Here is a 22227-nt window from a genome sequence, read left to right as displayed (position 1 = left end):
CCTCCAGGAAGTGATGCAGAGCAAGAGGAGCAGAACTAGGAGAACACTGTACACAGAGACTAATACACTGTGGTATAATCGAACATAATGGACTTCTCCATTAGTGGCGGTGTAATGTCCCTGAACAACTTGCAGGGATCCAGGAGAAAAAAAAACACCATTCATAAGCAAAGGATAAACTATGGGAGTGGAAACACCGAGAAAAAGCAACTGCCTGAATACAGAGGTTGAGGGGACATGACAGAGGATAGACTCTAAATGAACACTCTAATGCAAATACTATCAACAAAGCAATGGGTTCAAATCAAGAAAACATATAATGCCCAGTGGATTTACGCGTCGGCTATGGGGGGTTGGGGGGGGAGGAAAAGAAAATGATCTATGTCTTTAACGAATAATACTTGGAAATGATCAAATAAAATATATTTAAAAAAAAAAAGAATTTCAAGCGAACTGGAGCAACTCAACCTTCATGGGAAGGACCATTCCAAATATTATTAACTACTCCAACATCTATAAAGATTGGAGAAAGAGACTCTTGGATTCACTGCTCACATGTGAAGAAAGCATCTTCTGCTGAGACTGATTGACTCTATCCTATCATATGAATTGTGACTCTATCTTATCATATGAATTGGAGATAATAATCCATAGACAAATGGATGCTGTTTTTTTTCAAGAATATATTGAATTACTGATTTTTTTCTTATTTTTTCTTATTTCTTTTCTTTTATTTTTTGATCAGAATATTTGATTTTTTTCTCATTTTTTGTACTGAAGGTACACATAATTAATATTAATATTATTTTTCCCTGCAGTAATACAAGTTAATATATATACTCTTGCTATAATATCAATATATGCCTAAAAGCTTTAAACTATGGGAACCTGCCATTTATTGATAAAATATTATAGGACTGTGATTAATGTTTGTGTCTGATTCCAGGAAAAGGGATAAAAACAAGGAGTACAGACTAAACCTGAATAATGCCAATAGAGCACACAGGAAATATTAAAGTGAGACTCGAGGTTGCGACACTTAACTTATGTTTAAGTCGTAGAACTTCCTTGTATCTACACTCTTTTCGAAGTACTCAAACAAGTACAAAGCTTGACTATCATGCTGGCTCCCTATATCCCTGAGGAAAAAATCAGACAAGGGAATGACATTTCCCCATCAAAATAGAATTCTAATTCTTTTCTTCTTATATTATGGCAACTTCCTGTAGTCTTGGCTACAAATGGCTAAGTGAAATATTACTGCATTCTGTCCTACATACGTGTGGGATAGAAATTACTTTAAAGTGGACCTATACAAGGTCTATTTTGAATTTTTCTTATGTTTTTGATTATTTTTCTATTCTTTTGATAATTGACACATACACCCCCATAACTGAACATTGCATTCTGAGCTAAACTTGATATTTTTTTTTAAATACTTACTTCAGGGGGGATTGTATTTTAATTTAAAATCTAAGAATTTTTGAATTTTTTTTGTTTGAGATTGTATTTTTATAAAAATCCAAGAATTTTGTTTAAAATTTTACTTTTATAAAAAAAAATTCAAGATTTTGATTCTGTTTGAGAAAAGATCTTCAAGAAAGAAGCTTGAAATTTTTATATCCAGAGAATGAACTGTTGCAGAAAGATGCCAAAAACCTACACTTCATCAAGAAGATCAAGAATGAACTTTGGATGTGATTGATTGGACTGAACTTTTGATTGAACATTTATTGTAACTGTACACATTTATGCCAAAAGGGACTGCCCCTAATTTGGCTTTCTGTCAATGCGCCTAGCAAACATTGGTTTTGCTTTCTTTTCTTTTCTATTTCCTCTCTCACTATTCTAATTTCTCTTAGAAAATTGAATATTGTGTATATCTTTAGTTAGAAGTGAATTTAGAACTACAAAATGATTATGTTAAATGATCAATGGGGAGACTAGTCTCCCAATGATCATCAGGGGGGATTGTAAACCTTAAAATTCCTTAGACTTATAAATGTTGGAAATTTCACCATTGGGAAATTTTATACTTGGAAAATTTCTTACTGATAGTCTATTGGAATGTGAACCCCATTGGCATGGGAGGTTCCTCCTCCTCCCTTCTTCAGATTACTTTAGGACAGAAACCTTTTGCTGAACAATGGAAAGGACTTTGACCTATGCTTAAGCATAGAACAGGAATTTCTTTGAGTCATGATTGATTTTAGAATTGATACAATGGAGATATTTGGAATCAATCTCCACCCTACTCAGTCCTAACAGGATTGAGGAAGGGCTGCAGTATAGATCAAAATTTAATTATTCCAATCTCTACCCTACTCAGGTTAACAGGATTTAGGAAGGGCTGTAGCAAAGGATCAAAGATTTAATTATTTGAAAATATGACCTTCAACAGACATGTGCAAAGCCAGAGACCTCTGGGTGGTCCTGGGTTAAGCTAGAGCCTCCATTGGCACAGGGAAATTGATGGACAGTGATTGGTAGATATGAGAACTGAGGGGAGGGAACTTGGATGGTTTCCTTAAAGAGAGAGGGGTCTGAAGATTCAGGGGTGGTGGTTGAGGAGTTTGTCTGAGTGGTTGGAGTGTGCTCTGAGAAGCTTGCTCTGAAGGAAGCTGAAGGTGGGGGCCTCTGAGACTGTTTCTCCATTTTGGTCACGTGAGTAATAGGGACTGATCTCTTTTCTTTGCCCCAGCTATCTTAGGGCTTGGGCCTTTTGGCCCAGCCTAAACAGAAGGGGTTAAATACCCTATTCCTTTCTCTCTCCCCCTCTCTCTCTATCTCTAATTCCTTTCTTCCTCCTGTTTGTGATTAAACTCCATAAAAGGTTGACTGCTGACTTGAGTTTTCATTTAGGAATTACATAGCTGAATTCCTTGGCGACCTTAAATTGATATATATCAGTCTTTTAAAGTGATTTCCTTGTCACAGGACAAATAGAAGAGGAGGGAAGGTGTTAAAGAAATTCAAGTTGATCTATAAAGCCAAGAGTAAAAGTCTTTCCTTTCTCTTCTTTCACTCCTTTCTCTTGATCTTTTACAAGATCAAGTCAATTTTATCTACTGTCAGGCAGAATCTTTTCCTCTCTAAAGTGCGTATAGTTCCGTGCAACTAACATATTCCCCTGGGAAAGCTATCATTTGGGAGCAAGAAAGACACTGGTCAGTCACTGGGCAATTCCAGTCCACACCGGCATGACCCTGGATCTAAAAAAAACAAACCTGACTGGAGCATTCCTCAAGGGATAGACCAGAAAAGTATATACCTTTTTCTCTTTTGTTTTAATTGTATAAAACCTTTTTTTAGTATATAATATTAATTATATGGAAGTGATTTATGGAGAACTTATAAAAAATTATGCCAGTCACTGTAGTTATAGATGCACTTATTCTGAAGCTCCACTACTGAGAAAAATATAGCTTATTTAGAGCTATGGGTGAATGATTTGTATATTTCAAGCATTCCCTGTATCCTCCCATATAGAAGCATATAAAGTTTGAAAAAAATTAAATGAAAGTGTCAAATCCATTTAATTGCTTTTGTTTTTAGGAAGAAATTCTTGAGGCTAAAATGTCCTTCCTTCTTCCTTCTTTTATCTTTCCCTTTCCCCTCTCTGCCCCTCCACTCTCCTTCCCTTCCCTTCTTTCTCTCTCTCCTTCTGTTCCTTCCTCTCTTCTTCCTTTTTTCTTTCTTCCTTTATTCTTTCCTCCCTTTCTTCCTTCCCTCCTTCTTTCCTTTCACTTATCCTATTAGCACAGGAACCCAGTAAATATTCATTTACTAAATGAGTTCATGACATTTTTTTTTTCTGAGAAAATGAATGTATTCAAAATTTAGGACCAGTTTTGCTCATTTATAAATCATTTCATTTCCCCTCTACCATTTTTATTTCTTTTACCATCACTCAACTTCAGCTCTTTAGTCTCAAAAGTTTCTCTAATTAGCTTGGTTTCTCTCCGTGTTTTTGTTTAGAATGAGCTGTGCTTAATAATCAAGTTTGCATGAAGCTTCTGCTCAACTTCCTTGGTCTTTTTCCTTTGGAAACAGGAAGAGAATGCAGGGAGATGGGCACAAATGCCAGAGATGAGAGCAGTTGGTCAGGCACTTACACTAATGATCAGAAGAGCAGACTGGGTACTTACACAAGCTGTAGCCACCTATTGTGCAGTACATGCTAAAACTGTGAACAAGCCAGCAGTGGGAATTCAGCAATCCTTCCAGATAGGCACAAGCTCCAATCTACAGTCAAAGAAGGAAAACAGGAAAAGTTCAGTACAGAATTCCAAGATCTCAAGTGATTTCAAGGTTCATCTATTCCAAAGCTAAACTGGATAGATGAATCTCTGTGTGATTTCTGCATTCATTGTAGTAGCCACAGAAACAGTACAAGAGAAGTGTTGGCTAGGAATCAGAAATTCAAGACCTTTACCTTTGCTTTTGCTGCATGACCCCACAAGTAAGTTAAGCTACATAAGTCTTACTTTCCTCTTCCATAAAATGAAAATAATAATTCTTATCCTGCCTCACAATAAAGGATCAAATAAAATAAGAAATGTTAAGTTATATAAATTAATCAGCAAACATTTATTTAGCACCATCTCTATGCCAAGCTCTGTGCAAGGTGATTATTCTTCCGCAGTATTTAGACCTGTGATTTCAATGATGTAGGTACTCAGTGCAGATCATGGCTTCTCCATGCCTTAGTTGATAATTTCATTAACAAAAAACAATCGCCATCTTGTGGCCAGTCTTCAGGCCATGATCTCTTCACAATTAGCTTGCTTGGTCCTTGGACCACAGATATACTGTCCATCACTAGAATCTCATCAAAGCTTGGGCTGCTTGGTATAGGACTTGCTGGAGCTTTATTCACTCTAGTAGTCTTTCAGAATCCAAGATTCTCCACAAGCCAGGATGGGGTTTTGGAGGAATAATTTAAATGGAATGCAGATTTACAAAATTTTAATGGTGGGCTCTGAGAGGCAATGTGGTACAGTGGATAGAGATTTGGACTCCGAACCATGGAAACTTGATTAGACTTATACTAACTGTGTGACCTTTGGCAAATCATTTAATTTTTTAGTTCTCTAGGGAATTCTCTAAGACTACATATTGCAGAGAAGGTGCTGGCCTATATTAACAGGGAGATATTTTCTTATCTACAAGTTTTCTATCTCAAAGAAATCACAAGCCCAATCCCCAAAAATTATTCCTAATAATAGATTCTAGTCCTTATTTTCTAATTCATAAATCATTCCATTTCCCCTCTACCATTTTTATTTCTTCTACCACCGCTCAAATTCATAGCTCTTTGGTCTCAAAAGTTTCTCTAAGAAGCACGTGCCAAATGGTGACATTTTAGGCATTCTTTTGTGTTTTCTAGGTTAAAGTTAGGACCTATATGTATGATTTCATTGCTTTGGGAACTCCCAGATGGTAAAATTCTGCCAGTCAGCACCTTCTCTGAAATCTATAGTCTAATAGAGTTAGTTACTACTACATTGAAAAAACAAGGAATTTGCCTAAGTTCACATAGTATGTGTCAGAGGCAGGATTCAAACTCAGGTCCTCAAAGTTTTTAGGTCATATTTTATTTATTATAACATTGCTGCCTCTTTTGGGTTTTCTATATTGGTTAATAGATGGAAATCATGATTTTTTTGAAGCACAATGTTTGTCTTGGTAACATTTATTCCTTTTTTAAGGTAAGGTCTTTTCTTTTTTTAACCTTATCTTCTATTTTAGTAACAACTTTAAGATAAAAAGGACAAGGGCTAAGCAAATAGGGTTAAATAGACTTGCTCAGGGCCACACAGCTAGGACGGATCTAAGGCCAAGCCTGATCCCAGACCATTATGATTCCAGGCTTGGTGCTCTATCTACTATGCTACTTAGCTACCCCATTTTAAAAAAGATCTTAAGAAGGCAGAGCTAGACAAACCAAGCCCCAGGAGGTTATGTCAAGGCACAAACATACACTTAGAAGGTTCTTCATGGCAATCACCAGAATGGTGTATATAATCAGGTAGTCCCATTGGTGGAGAATAATTTTCACAGGTCTCAATAGCAGGGCCCTTCCATGGAGCATGAAGTAGAAAAAGGCCACCAGGTAGCCCGTACAAAGGATATTAATACGAGTTGTTCCCGTGAGGAAAACCAGGCAGAGTACAAACCAGAGGTGGTAGCTGAACACAATGGCTTTAGCCATATCCAGGTAGGACCTAGAGGACAAAACAGGTGAGTCAAAATCTAGGTAGATATTTGGGCTTTCAGAGGGTGAGATGACTCTGGGCAAGTACTTTCTCCTTTGTAAGCCTTAGTTTCCACATTTGTAAAATGAACAGTTGAATGAAATGATTTCTAAAATTTCTTCCAAGTCTAAATCCTATGATTCTATGGCCCAATAAAAGGAAAGAACATAAAAATATTCCCAGGGATTAAATAAAATAACCTGGAAGCATTAGAAAGCAATTTACTAAAAAAAAAAAGATGGAATTGTAATAATAGCCAATAATAATAGATAGCATTAGTATAGTGCTTTAAGGTTTACAGAGTACTTTATATGTTATCTCACTTGATCCTCACAACAACCCTGTGATGTATATGCTATTATTATCCCAAATTTACATTTGGGGAAGTTGAGGCAGAAGTAGGCGTGACTTGCCAAGGGTCACACAGCTAAGTAAATATCTGAAACAAGACTAAAACTCAAGTCTTCCTGACTTCTCTATCCATTGCACCACCTAGCTGTCTCTGTAGGTCTAGATTTCAGGAGGGGAAAGTTCAGAAAGTAATTTTGACTGTTCTGAGGAAATTTTATAAAAGCAATAAGCATGAGATGAACGGGAGAGAGAATAAGATTCTGTGGCTTCCATGGATTTTGAGTCTTACCGGCAGTAAATAAAGTTTGGTATTGTAGTGAGCTGACTGAGGTCTTCTGGAATTAAATCTTGGCTTATCTCCATGTTCTCTCCTACCTGTATTCTCACAGAAGCCTTATTCTCATCTTCAAATACTTGCCTCTGGAGAGAGGCAAAGAGCAGAAGCAAAAAATCATCTGTGAAGACATGCAGGCATGGAATTAGAGCCTTTGCAAGGCAGTCTGTTCCTTTTAGTCAAGTGTTCTTACAACCAGTTCTACTGAAGTCACTTTTCCCGGGTCAAGTCCTTTAGGGCAGTAAAACTTTATACTTAAATAGAATCATTCATCCTCTCAAATCTCTTGGTAAACTAATTCCAGTATCCTCTCCCTTTTGGGAAAAGGGGGGAAAAAGGAAAACAAAGAGGCAGTTGTGATCTGTAACTAGCAGCTAAGTAGGACATTAACAATATCACCAAAGGGTCTGTGGGGCAATCATAGCCAGGGCAGGGCAATCAGGGCTTTGCCCAGAGCATGGAAATTTAGAGGATGCTGACAGGACTCTAGACTAATCCTATCAAGCAGTTTAGAAGCAAATTCAGTTAACACCTAGTTAGCAGCGAAATGCCTTAAAAATAGGAAGCAATCTGATAAGACTTGGTCCCCACTCCCCATCACCCTGGCTGCTGAAGCCTAAGCGAGGAGGAGCTCTTCTCAATCCTTAACTCCCTCTGCTTCCCCATCAAACCTGCCCCAGAACTTCTTCCTCCCCAGAAGTGGCCATGCAGTAGTCTGGTCTCCCCACTGATCTCCCCATTCTGTCTCCTTGTGTTTCATGGCACCCATTCAAGGCACAGAATGGCTCCTTATGCCACTGGGTCTATGGAACAGATACGGAGTAGATTCCCTGCTCAAGATGTTTAACCCAGGAATGCAGAAAGCCCCAGATACATGGCACATGGTTCCAAGCATAACTCCAAGTCAAACTGGACCTTGAGTTGACCGTCCCATCCTCAGCACCAAGACCAACCTTAAAAGCTCAGTTTTCAAAGAAAGTAATTGATTGTGTACATGGTCAGAAAGTCTGCTGGGAAGGAGTTCAAAGAATCCCAGAGTTTTAGAAATGGAAGAGAACGTAGAGCTCCTCTGGTTACCAATTCCCTAATTTTCCAATAAGAAAAGGGAGGCCCAAAGAAGGAAGTTTTTGGCTCAAGGAGGCAAAACTGGTGAGTGACAGAATTGGGAAAAGAATCTCCCAATTCCCAATTGCCAGACCAGAGCTCTTCTCACTAAACCACACTGTCAGGGAAAAGTTGGGAGATGGAGGAATGGAATGAGAGGTTCCCCTCTATTTCTTCATCTTTGCAAATAAGTAAAGCTTTAACAAATTGGTTAAAAGTTTTTAGAAGAACTGAGGCCACCTAAAGCAAAAAGTACAAGAATGACTTGTTTTGGAGACAAGAAGCTCTCACTTTCAAAATACAGCATTGGAATATTTTAAATATGAAATGGGCTGGGTCTGGAGTCAGGAAGATCTGAGTACAAATTCGACTTCTGATAATTATTAGTTGTGAGATCCTGGGGAAGTCATTGAACTTTTGTCTGCCTCAGTTTCAACAAATGGAAAATAGGGCTAAAAATAACACCTGCATCCCAAGGTTGTTGTGAGGATTAAATGAGATCATATTTATAAAGCACTTAATAGGTCCCCTGACATGTAGTAGGTGCTCACTTAAATGCTTGCTATCTTCTTTCCTTCCTTCTAGTGGTTGGAGGAGGGTGGGAAACTTACAGAACCACATAAGATGGGAGCAATGCTTTACACTCGGACCCTGGTCTTTAGCATCTTTTAGGACAATGGCAAAGAGAAACAGTAGCTACTCACACAGCAAAAAAAGAGCATCTGGTTTCTTGGCAAAATCTGGGAGATACAACCATTTAATGAGATTTGAATGGATTGCTGGTCTCATCGATCTCCACGGGTAATCTGTGGAACAGATTTTATGTTATTGTCATCATATTTTTAATCTCGTTGAATCAACATTCTGTTAATGCAATTTTTTTTTTTTGAGAGAAAAGCCCATCCCTGATCTCTCATTATGGTGTCTGTGGGTGGGTAAGGGATGGGAGTGGGGCAGGGAATAGGATCTTATAGGACTTGTTTAGGAACTTTAAGAGACCTTTGAGATTAAAACACCGTAATAGTATTGAAAGATGTGAATTATGTCTCTATTTTAATAGTATCATAGGTTTAAAATGAGAAGGAACTTTAGAGGCCATCTAGGCCAAACCACTCATTTTGTAGAAAAAGAAACTGAGGTTCAGAAAGTTTCAGTGACTTGCCCAGGGTCACAGAAGTAGCGAGTGACAGAGGCAAGATTCAAAGCCAAGTGCACCAAGACCAGAGCCAAATTATCCAGGCTAGGATTTCATAATCTTTTATTGTGTCACAGACCCATCTGCAGTCAGGCAAAGCCCATGGAACTTTTTTTCAGAATAATGTTTTTAAACGCATAATATAGAATCCAAAGAATTACAAAAGAAACCAAAAAAAAGAAAGATGGATTTTTTTTTCCCATCCAAATTCTCCAGTCCCAGTCTGCAGACACCAGGTTAAGAGGGTATGGTTGTTGGGGCCACTAGATGGCAAAGTGGATAGAGTGCCAGACCTGGTTTCAGGAAGACCAGGGTTCAAATCTGGCCTCAGATACTTCCGAGCTGTGTGACCCTGGATTTAAGTCATTTAATCCCATTTACCTAGCCGGTTGCCCTTCTGTCTTAGAATTACTAAAATAAAAAATAAAGGCTTTTTAAAAAAAAATGGTCTGGGTTTCTTAATGCATTTGACCGCAGAGTCCAAGCTCTGGCAGGCCCTACTAGAGAGGAAAGCTCCTGGAATTTGGACTCTGTGCGTGTGTGTGTGTCTTGTGGAATTCCCAGAGAAAACATCTCAGAAGGGTGGATTATTATCTCTGCAGCAACTCAAAAAGCTGTCTATAAAGGTTCAGAAGTGCCCTACTGATAAAAAATATAGGTGCTCTGAGTATGGAGAAACGATTCAGAGCTGGAACGATACCCGAAGGCCGTCAAATCCAGCTCCTTCGTGTTACAGATGAGGCAGCTGAGACCCAGCGAGGCTAAACCCAGAGACGCAGCTCCTCCATGTTTGAGTCTCAGTTTGAACATGAGCCCATCCACTAGGCCATTCCAATAGAAATGGAGATCGTTGTATAGTCTGTAAGGGTCCCTAGAGGGGCATACTAACATTCTGTATGTTTGATTGCATTTTTATTTATTTTGTTAGCTATTTCCCACTTACATTTTAATCTGGATCAGGATGTACTCTAGACTCTTGTAGGCCCAGGAGTGTTATAGGCCTCATACGTGTGACATCCCTGTTCTGGGCCAGTGATTAACCTGGGACGTGTGAAGTAATACTGAGAAATGAATATTGATAAAAAGTATTATTTTGGAATCTCTACTCTGTTTTTTTTTTTCCATCTGAAGCAATAGAATATAGCAAGGAAAATCCTGGAAAGCCAGGAAGCTAGCAGTCTGATCCAGACTCTAACCTTGTATCTCCGTGACTTAATTTTGTCCCCTGCCAAAATGGGCCTGATGTCACCCACTTCATCTATAGACTCCCCAGACTCATTATATTGGCTGAAGCTATATAAGATATAAAACCAAGCTTGGAAAGATTGAAAGCACTAACCAAATGCTGGGAAATTTTATTTTTTATTAAATGATGTCTTTAAAATAATACTAAATGGATGAAGTCTGAATGCAGATTGAAGCGTATCTTTTTCACTTATTTTATTCTTCTTGGTCTTTTGGGGGGTTTTTTTGGTTGTTTTGCAACATGGCAAATATAGAGATAGGCTTTGCACGATTTCACATGTATAACTGATATCAAGTTCAGTAGGAGGGAAAGAATTAAAAACTCAACATTTTTTAAAATGTTAAAAAATGTTTAATTTTTTAGAAAATAAAATATATCAACATATAATTAAGTTCTATATAATAAACAATATGTAATTATTAATAAAGGAATCTATAATAAAATATGATATAATATTGCATTGTGCATATATTGTATATATGTATGTATAATAAAATATGATGTAATATAGTAAAAAATATGAATGTAAATACAACTAAATTTGTTTAATAATATCTTGGGATTACAGGATCATAGACCAAGAGATTGAAGGAACTTTTGTCTCCTCACTTTATGCATGAGGAAACTGAGGCCTAGGGAAGTTAGACTTGCCCAAGTGACTGAGAGAGGAGAGGAAGAACCTTTTTAGCTGAGAGGATTCCTGGGGACCTGAACACTGGAAGGGGCTCTGCCCAGACCCAAGGACAGAGCAAGGACCCGGTTCTAAGATGTGTGCTGAGCTATCCAATGAGCTCACCTTTGCAGAAGGCTGGAGGGATTCCAACACATAGAAAGTACTGAAAGGTCATCAGACTGGCAAGAAACCCGCAGTAGCTTGGCCAGGCCTCAGCAATTGCTTTCCTCCTCCGAAGATGCAGCAAATAAATTAACGAGCAGATGTGGACCAGGGAATAAAAATCCATGCGGTGTCCTGCGACAATGAGAACAGCAACAAAACACATCTGGAAGGCAAAGGGAAATTTAATAAATAATTGAATTAATTATGTGGACTAAAAGGAAGAGGGCCCACTTCAGTGCCAGAGTCTAGAAGCTGTATTTCATTTGTTTCTAATTCACTTAATTAACATTTATTAAGGACTTAGTATGCTAAGCAATTGAAGTAAACCATGCCTAAGAAGCAGCTCAGTGGTGTACTGTACTTAAACTCGCCCTAGATGTTGTTGGGCAGTCATTTTTTTCATCATAGTTTACTTTTCCTAACCCCTTTTGGGGTTTCTTGGCAAAGATACTAGAGTAGTTTGCCATTTCCTTCTCCAGTTCATTTTATAGATGTGTAATTAATTTCTGTATCCTTAAACTACGATTCCCAGCATCCCACTTTCATCCTCACATCACATCCTCACGTTTTATAGATGAAGTTTCTGTAACCCTGCCTGCTTCTCTCCCTTCTCCTGTGAATGCCCTAGGGAAAAAACTGCTATTTACTCAGGTTTTACTTTTCCTCTACTTCAAGTGATTATTAATAAGTATAAAATATAATACTTGCAGTTATTGGATATTAATTTTAATCTTACACAGATGAGAAAATGGAGGCAAATGGGGATAAGTGACTTACCCCATTTGGATTTGGTTATTTTTGGCAAAGATACTGGAGTATTTGTAATTTTCATCTCTAGCTCATTTGTATATGAGGAAACTGAGGCAAACAAAGTTAAGTGCCTTACCCTATTTGGGGTATTCTTGGCAAAGATGCTTGGGTGTTTATCATTTCCTTTTCTAGTTTCTTTTACAGATGAGGAAACTGAGGCAAACAGAGTTAAGTGACTTGTCTAGGGTCACACAGCTAGTAAGTGTCTGAGGTAAGATTTGAAAACATGAAGATGAGTCTTCCTGACTTTAGTCCCGGAGCTCTATCCACTGCAACTACCTAACTGCTCCAAATCTGAAAACTTTAAGTTCAAATCTCAGCTCCAACTGGTGATCTTGGATAAATTCCTTAAAATTTCTGAACCTGTTTTCCCATATGTAAAATAGTACTCCAAATACAGATCTCACAGGATTCTTAAATCTTATTTTTATTCTGAACTTAAGGAAGACTAAAAAGATCATTTTCATATATAAAGTAAAACAGAAAAAGGATTAATAGGGATGCAAATCTCTACTAAATATAGATTACTTTTTTTTAAAGCATGTAATTAATGAAACATTTTAAAGCTGTTCTGCTTCTATGTGTGTCCGTCTCATGGGGTTCTTGTAAGGATAGTGCTTTGCAAATCTTAAAGAACTAGAGAAATTAGAATTTTACTTATGATGATGCACAATTTCTGTTCTTAGGGAACTCCTAATCTAGTGAGAGAGGTAATAATAGCAATGGTTAATATTTACATAGTCCTTTAAGGTTTACTAAGCACTTTACAAATATTATCACATTTGAGCCTCATAATTCCAAAAGGTAAACGTTTTAATATCATCCCCACTTTACAGATGAGGAGCTTGAGGCAGACAGAAGTTAAATGATTTGAAAAGATAACAAGTTCAGTTTTGAATGTATTGAATTTAAGATATTTAAGATACATTTAGTTTGTGATCACTAATAGGTATCTGGAAGGAGATGGAGTCTGAAGGTTAGGATAATTTCCCCAGGCTCAAACAGCTAGTGACTGGGGCAAAATTTGGACCTTCTTGACTCCAATTCTAGTGCCCTATCCACTACACCACAGAACTGAATTGAATTTCTTGGGGTTAACCAAGAGGTGATAAGAGTTAATAGATTAAGTATGGTCTGAGATAAATTTCTCTAAGCACAATTTATATATTTAGGAGGCATCATGGCACCAAATTATGACACAGTCCTAGTTATTCCTGTCAGAGATCCAGAAGGAAAGGTAACCTTATGTAGCCAGAATGTAATCCTGGCTCTGCTATTGAATACATAGGTGGCCTAGGGACAACTCAACTCACTGAGTCTCAGTGGAAGGGATCCAGAGACTTCACCAGACTGATAATAAAGGCATCCAGCACCCAAAAAACCCCTTCTGAATCCCCAGACCAGACAATCCCTAAGGTCTCTTCTGGTTCTTGTGTTCTATGTTAATAATCTGGGCAAGAATTAGGGTAAGGAGAGGGTGTCTCACCTCTAGTCCAAACTTATAGAAGCCATAGTTAATAAAATATTTGACTGTGCTCAGTAGTCCATCATCCAGGTGCTCTCTGGTGACACCATCAAATATGGTGCCCATCAGAGGTTGTTTCAGCTGATTGAGGTACCGGTAGAATTTCTGGTGCCTGTACACAGTGGCCTCGATTGCCATTAATGCCAAGATGATGAGATGATTCTGTAAAGTCAGAGAGATAGGGTGCCAGATAGCAGCAAAAACTTGTTACATTTGCTCATCCTTGCTTAGCAAGATAAACAAAAAATCAGAAATTCACTCTCAGCCTCCTCCCCAGGTACTAAACTATTCTTTTAGGGAATAAAATGGTTAATTTGACATCATTTTAGTTCAAGGACATATTTCCAAAAGAAATATTCATTTTTGTAACCAGTACTTGAAAAGCAAAGTGAATAACTCAAAGACTAGATGGACCCAAAGTAAAAAAAGTTCTATACATTTTCAAGACACTTGGTCTTTAATTTTTATTTTTTTTAAACCCCTATCAATTCTAAGTCAGAAGAGGGCAGGTGATCAGGGTTAAGTGCCTTGCGTAGGAAATATCTGAGGCCAGAATTGAACTTGGGTCCTCCTAACTCCAGGCCTGGGGCTCTAGCCACTGTGCTACCTAGCTGCCCCAAGACATTTATTTTCAATGACAAAAGCATCCTCCACTGACTCATGCATTCATCTTATAATTGATCTAGGGGAAATGCTTAGTAAAATTATGACTACTGACAAGTAAAAATTTTTTAAACTAACGATAACTGATTCTCTTACTTTGCTTGATTATGGTTTATAGTTCTTAAGTCAACATCTCAATTCAGAACTTGTGCCCAATTCTACGTTCCATACAACAGCATTAGTCTGGTTTTCAGAGTCATTACTAGCTCCATGCAATTAGGACTTTTGCCTCAGAGCTCTGATTTGGATGGAGGCGTGCATTTCACCATCTCCTAAGTATACTTCCTTCCCTACAGCAGTCACCATCTCCATACCTTATATTCCTCTGCTGTGAGATCTGAGCACCCCTGAGACACTCTCCCTAAGGAACCCACCATTCTGCTTCTCCTCACCAACTCCCTTTCGAGCCTGGACCCATCTAGGGAAATATCCTTCTTTGGGCATGGCTGCACTTCAGGTCCCATCATCCTCTTGGGCTACCATCCTAATCCTTTACTTCCCCCCCTTGATGAATTTGCCCCTGGCCTAAGAATTCCACATTCTAGTTTCTCAATAATAATGGTGTTCAATTTGGTTGGTTTCTCAATAATAATGTGGTTAATGAATTTTGTTGTAAAAATAGACCAATGCCTTTAAAAATGGCACTTAGTAAAAGATGCTATCACTTCGAATCAGTCATAAGTATCTCTTTCCTTTCTTGCACAAGAGGAATCTGCATATTATGAAAACACAAGATTTCCCCTCCAGATATTAAATGGTGGATGATGAAATACTCTCCAAGTTTAATGATGGGTTGTAAACATCCCTCATTTTTCCCCTACAGATATAGGATGTAGACATGAAAGGGTTTCTTTTATTAGATTATTTCTCCTTTACTATGCTACCAATGAGCCAGTCATCCTAGGGCAGTTTTAAAATAAGAACTAGCTTTTTAAGATAAAGAATGATGTTATTTTCAAGGCTCGAGACATCCAGTAGTGTTACCCATCTTCTGAAACAGATTGAAAACAGAGCTGCAGCCCAGATCTACTTCCTTGCTATTCATAAATCTTGTAGATATACCTGGCTTGGATTAAACTTCAATTGCCCTGAAAAATCTTTGAAATGTATCTTCTCATCTACAGGCAAAGACATGGGAACCAAACACAATCTCTGCTCATAGGTAATTGGGGATCTTTGGATTATCCATTTTACAGTTTCTGGTTTGGGATCCTGAAATTAAACAGTGCTCTGCTGAGGCCTGAAACCTTTTTACTTAGAACCCAGGCCAAGTCACTTTTTTTTTCTGGCTTTAACTAATAAACTGACTTTAGTGTCTGCTTACTCTTAAACTATTCCTAGTTTCCTAGTCTGCTGCTGAAACCTCTGAGGGCAAAACAGAGACAGGGAATAACAGGAAGTTTGTTGTCATGAAAAGAGCCCACGACTTGCAGTACCAGGGGTCAAATATTGGTCTGGCTGCTTACTACAAATGTGACACTGGGCAAATCACTGTTCTTCTCTGGGCTTCACAATGAAATTGTGGGGCAGCTAGATGGCACAATGGATAGAGCTTCGAGCTTGGAATCAAGAGCACACATTTTCTTGAGTTCAAATCTGGACTCAGACACTTACTAGCTATGTGACTGGGCAAATCACTTAACTCTGTTTACCTCAGTTTACTTATCTATGAAATGAGGTAGAGAAGGAAATGGCAAAACATTCCAATCTTTACCAAGAAAATCCTAAACAGGGTCACAAAGAATCAGACACAACTGAAAAATGACTGAACAACAAAAATAAATGAAAGACAGAGGAAGAAACAGAAAAAAAAAGAGTAAAGGGAGAGACAGACAGACAGAGAAAGACAGAGAGAGAGAGTGAGAGAAGAGGGGGAGAAGAAGAGGGGAGATAGATTAAGAGAAAAAGAGAGAGGTTGAGAGAGAGAGAGAGGAAGAGGAGAGAGAGATTGAGAGAAAAAGAGAGATTGAGAGAGAGAGATTGAGAGAGAGAGATTGAGAGAGAAAGAGAGAAGAGAGAGAGAAAGAACACAGAGGGATATTCTTTTAGGCACATCCACTGGACAACCCATCTACCTTTAAACAAGGCAACACTTTTGTGTCACATTTTCTTAGCCCCCCAAACCAGTATGCTGGATCAATAAGGGAGTTATATAAGAGAGAGGACTCCTGCAGCTCCTCCAGGTTGTCAGATAGAAGGGTTCCATTCTGATACAACTCCTATTAAGAAACAGGGGAAATAGTGGTATGTTAGTTTATATCTTTACACAATACAGAAAGTATTTGAGATCATAGATGTCAGGTTAGAAGGAACTTCAGAAGCCATCTAGTCCAGTAATGGTGAACCTTTTAGAGATGGAGTGCCAGACCCTGCCCTCACCACACCCCCTGATGGAGTGCTGTGCCCCCCCCCACTGAGACCATGTGCCATGTCCCTCCCCCCTCCACATGCTGGGTATGCCCTGCCCCCCTTAATAAATGTACATTGAATGACTCTATGGACCTTAATTTCCTTATCTGTAAAATGATGGGGATCAGGGAGTAAAACTTGAATTGTGATTTCCAAGCTCCAGGCTTCTCTAAGCCTGTGGGCTCTTCTAACAGACTCTGCTGTCACTCAGGCTGTTCACCATTTAAATCCTTGGGATTTCTTCCCAGCAATGCGGTCTTAGAAAATAGCTCTTTCAGACATTCCCTAGCTGTGTGACCCTGGGTAAGTCACGTCACCCTGATTTCCTATACCTTACCACTATTCTACCTTGGAACCAATACTTAGTATTGATTCTAAGATGGTAAGTTTAAAAAAAGTAGCCCCTTCCTTTATCTTCCTACTTCCTTCCCCAAGAGTCAGGTCACAATAGCATCGTGACTTCAGATAAATTGCCTTAATTGCACAACAACTTCCCTACTCCTGGTACAAGAATTCATTCCCAAGAGGCAAGACACTGAGGTGGGGAAGCATGCTCAATTTGAAGTCACAAGAGCACTTACTATCTGTATGACTTCAAGCAAACACCTTTCCTTTTAAAGCCTTAGTTGTTTCATCTGTAAAATGGGTATAGGCTTCTAATATCAAATTCATAAGCTACTATGAAGAAAATATTTTATAAACTTTAACATGTTAGATAATCATGTTTTACCATTATGCAGAGAGCATGCCATATATGGTAGCTAGGAGGCATAATGGATAGAATACTGGGCTTGGAGTTAGGAAGACCTGAGTTCAAATCCAGTTTCAAACACTTAGTAGCTATGTGACTTTGGGCAAGTCACTTAACTCTGTTTTCCTCAGTTTCCTTATCTATAAAATGAACTGGAAAAGGAAATGGCAAACCACTCCAGTATATTTGCCTAGAAAACCACAAAAGGGGTCATGAGGAGTCAGACCTGACTGAAAGAAATGAACAACAACAATATCATATACAAGTAGACCATTATAAATATTCAAATTTTAAAAATATTTTTTGGTTCTGGATCTGTGATGAGCTCTACCAAGACAGATCAAGATTCATTCATCAACTTAGACTCATTTTTCTGAGGTACTGAGGGGCTGTGACTTGCTTAGAGTCTCAGAGCCAATTCTTCCTGCCTTAGAAGGAATCTCTCTAACTATTATACCATTCTGCTTCTCAAGTAGAAGAAGATTAATTTAAGTTTGTGTAGCTTAGAAGACACCTTCCTCACAGCTCCCTGTAGAATGAGAGGGTTAGAGTCACTGTGTGATCTCTAAAATCCCCTGCAAAGCTAATACTCTGGGTCTGTGATGGTGAACCTATGGCACACATGCTGGATCATGCCAGAGGGGGCTGCTTCCCTCCCCCCTCTCCACAGGCACCTGAGGAAATTCCTCACATGACCCACCCCTCTGCCCAGTGGCCAATAGGAGCACTTCCTGTCCCTCCCACCCCTGTCTAGGGTAAGGGTGGGTGTAAGGGTGGGGCTCACATGCAGCATGAGTGCAGTTTGGGCACTTAGTCTCTAAAAGGTTCACCATCACTGCTCTAGGTTATGAGGTTCTTTCTCTGGTCTCATGGCAGGTCACCCTATTCTTTGCCAGAGTCCTCACCTCAGTGCAATTAGATGAGTAGGTCCAAGGCTTGACAAACTTCAGCTGATACATCATTTTGCAGATGATCACCACACAAGCCCAAACTGTGCAGATGTGTGATGCATATAGACGTAGCTTCGAATATGGCAATGCAAACACCCAGACAATATAGAAAAGACAATTCATGAAGGAAACCTGGAATAAAGATTTTGGCATGTGTTAATTAGATCTGTTTGGGGGGGGGAGAGGTAAACCCTTACCTTCCATCTTAGAATCAATACTGTGTATTGTTTCCAAGGCAGAAGAGCCGTAAGGACCAGGTAATTGGGGTTAAGTGACAGCTAGGAAGTCTCTGAGGTCAAATTTGAACCTAGAACCTCTTGTCTCTATGCCTGACTCTCAATCCACTGAACCACCCAGCTGCCCACCTCCATTTTCTATTTTCCTGTGCATGTGAGTCTTGCTGACTTTATAGCTCCAGAGTCAAATGGTGATGTCTTGGGAAAGACAGAATATGAGTTTAGATGGGCTCTACTGATTTTCATCTTGAGGCCTGCCTGGCCCTCAAAGTTTTCACAGTCTGAATTTAAATTTCCACACGTTAGAGAAAAAAAATACCCCTATGCAATTCCCCTGAAAGACAATTTCTTCTGGATCACTAACCTCTTGAAGCGTAATCCAGATGATCACAGTGGAAACAATCTTAATGATGTGTATTTCCAGGAGTCTCCATAGTAACACTTGAGTTCCATTAACTATTTCTAGAAGTTTCAGAAAGCTAGCAGTTAGCTTGTCAATCATCCAGTCGCAACCTCTTGTTTCTTTCTCTGAGAAGGGAGGAAAAAAGTGTCTGCTTAAAAGTACTACCCTGAAACCGTATTAAGTCTAATTGAAGCCATCAGTGAAAAGTCTGAATTGTGGGTTGTTTTGAAAGTCATATCATTGAATACTTTGAAATGCATGTGTAGTAACTAGAACTAGGCTCATTAAACATTGCCAAATAGAAGTCTTCTCAGACCTGCTTTAATGAATAGATCAGATGAGATGCAATTAGCATATTGTTTGTCTATAAGTGTGTTGGAAGTGCTTAAAACGACGCTCGTTTCTCTTTAATAAATTAAGCATTTCATTCAGATCTTGATGAAGCCATTTTTCTGACTCCATAAGCTCTTTATAGAAGTTGACAGTAAGGAGCTACCCTATTTATTTTTATATTCTTTCACAACACCACAGGATTCTATTCATAGTAGCAACTATTTGCTGAATGAATGAATTTGCAAGCCATTCCTCTACACAAAGTACAAAAATAGGCTTCAGCCTGTCTGAATTGTCATATATATTCCCAATTAGCAGGGTCTTTTCTAATGAAGTTTGCCTACATATGTGACCAAAATACATTAAAAAGAGAGAAAAGGAGGTGCAGAGAGAATATGACAAAATTCATTCAGTTTCTGAGCCTGTAGGAAGGAATTTTAATTTTTTCCTAGTTGGCTCTCGGAATTAAACCTGGCCTCAGTTTCTTCAATTGTAAAATGAAGTTGGACTAGGTGATCTCTAAAATCTCTGCAAGCTTTAAAATTACATTAATACTCTTCAACCTTCAACTCTATCTTTGCCTATCAAAATATTACTCATTCATAGGATCACAGATCTATAGCTATAAGGGTCATTTAATCCAATCTCTTCATTTCACAGATGTGGAAACTGAGACTCAGAGAGATTTTCTCAGAGTATCACAGCTAAAAAGTATCAAAGGATAGGATTTGAACTCAGTTCTTTCTAACCCCGAAATAGTACCTTATTCTCTACACCATTCTCCAAGATCTATCTCAGAAATTATACCTCCTCCATGAAACTTTCCTATCTTTCTAATATGATGTGACCCCATTTTTCTCTGAACCACAACATTTTATATTTCTTTAACAATAATTTATCTCAGGGGCAGCTAAGTGGCTTGATGGATTCAGAGCCAGGCCTAAAGATAGGAAATCCTGGGTTCAAATCTGACCTCAGATACTTCCTAGCTGTGTGACCCTGGGCAAGTCATTTAACTTTCATTGCCTAGCCCCTACTGTGTTTCTGCCTTAGAACCAATACACAGTATTGATTCTAAGATGGAAGGTAAGGGTTTAAAAAAGATATCATCCTCTTATATATTTTTATTTATATTTTCATTATATAATATATATCAACTTATAAATTATATATGTATTTTTTGTTGGGGTTTACCCAGATAGCTAGATGATGCCATGGATAGAACGCTGGGCTTGGGTTCTTACCAGCTGTATGGCCTTAGGCAAGTCATATTGCCTTTTTTTTTACTTAGTTTTTTTATTTGTAAAATGGGGATAATGATAGTATCTATCTTCTAGGGTTGTGGTATGAATCAAATGAGATAATACTGGAAAAGTACTTTGCAGACTTTAATAAAGTGGTACATAAATGTTAGCTCTTATTATCCTAGCTATTACCTGATTGTAAATTCCTTAAGAACGGCATTACACTATATCTTTCTCATCTTTATATCCTCCATGCTCTCTCTCCTCTCACTCAGGACCTTGAACAAAAGGAGCATCCAGTAAGTATTTATTGAAACAGAGAAAAGATGATGTGTTGGATTACTCTAACAACTTTGAATCTGTCAGGTCTGATGGATGATTTGTGGGGAGAGCAGGGTTTGAGGGTTGCTGTTTTATATACAAAATTAATCATTTATCTAAATGTCCCGGTCAGTTAAAAAAGTCCTGCGTAGAGATCAATATATTACTATGGAAAGAACGCTGAATTTGGAGTCAGAGAACTTGAATTGAAATCCCTCCCTCTGTCAGTTTCAACGTGACCTCAGACCAATCACTCAACCTCTACAGGTCTCAGTATCCTCATTTGTAAAAATGAAAGGGTTTGACTTGATGATGTCGAAGGTCCCCTTTGGCTCTAAGACTGTGATACCTTTCCCAAAGTTCTAATGGCAGAAATCAACTTCTTGGCATAGAGGAGCCTGAAGCTGACTCTGCTGCCCACTGGAATCCTTGGAGAGAATTATATGTGACCTATCACTGAAGAAGACCAGTTTTCTAACCTGCTGGTCCTTTCTGCTCTGACTGCTTGTTTTCCTCTTGCTTCTGTTTTTCATCCACTGTGACAGTGTCTAGATTGTTCGTAGAGTTCTGAGTTTCATCATTTTTCTTCTCAGGCATCAGGCTACAGAATACAAAAAAGATTGGGCTTAGTACACATCAAAAGCATGGATTCATTTGCCAACTTCCTTGTTTGTTGGTTTGCTAATGGGAAAAAAATAGCTGATTTATTTGTTCTTTAGAGTTTTAAACCACTATGACCTGTTTCCATTAGCATCATTCTGACTTACATTAGCATTTTTCTCATGTATACAAAACTGACTCCAAATCAAGAAAGTGACCTGGTGGGATAGAAGAGCTGAACAAGTCAGGATACCCAGTTCTCTCTCTCTCTCTTTCTTTTTAACCCTTACCTTCTGTCTTGGAATCAATATTATATAGTGGTTCTAAGGCCTGAAGAGCAGTAAGAGCTAGGGATTTGCCCAGGGTCACCCAGCTAGGAAGTATCTAAGGCTAGATTTGAACCCAGGACCTCCCATCTTTGGACCTGGCTCTCAATCCACTGAGTCACCCAGATGCTCCAGGGATACCCAGTTCTGATATCAAAATCACTAACTTCTTCATGTTGGAAAAATTATTTAACTTTTGGAATCTCAATTTCTACATCTGTGTAATAGGTAGCTATAGAGCAACTAGGTGGCACAATGGGTAAAGTGCCAGGCCTGGAGTCAGGAAGAATCATTTTCTTAAGTTCAAATCTGGCCTCATACACTTACTAGC

The sequence above is a fragment of the Monodelphis domestica genome, chromosome 1 (assembly GCF_027887165.1).
Source record: "Monodelphis domestica isolate mMonDom1 chromosome 1, mMonDom1.pri, whole genome shotgun sequence".
Lineage (NCBI taxonomy): Eukaryota > Metazoa > Chordata > Mammalia > Didelphimorphia > Didelphidae > Monodelphis > Monodelphis domestica.
Note: the sequence above shows the minus strand (reverse complement) of the source record.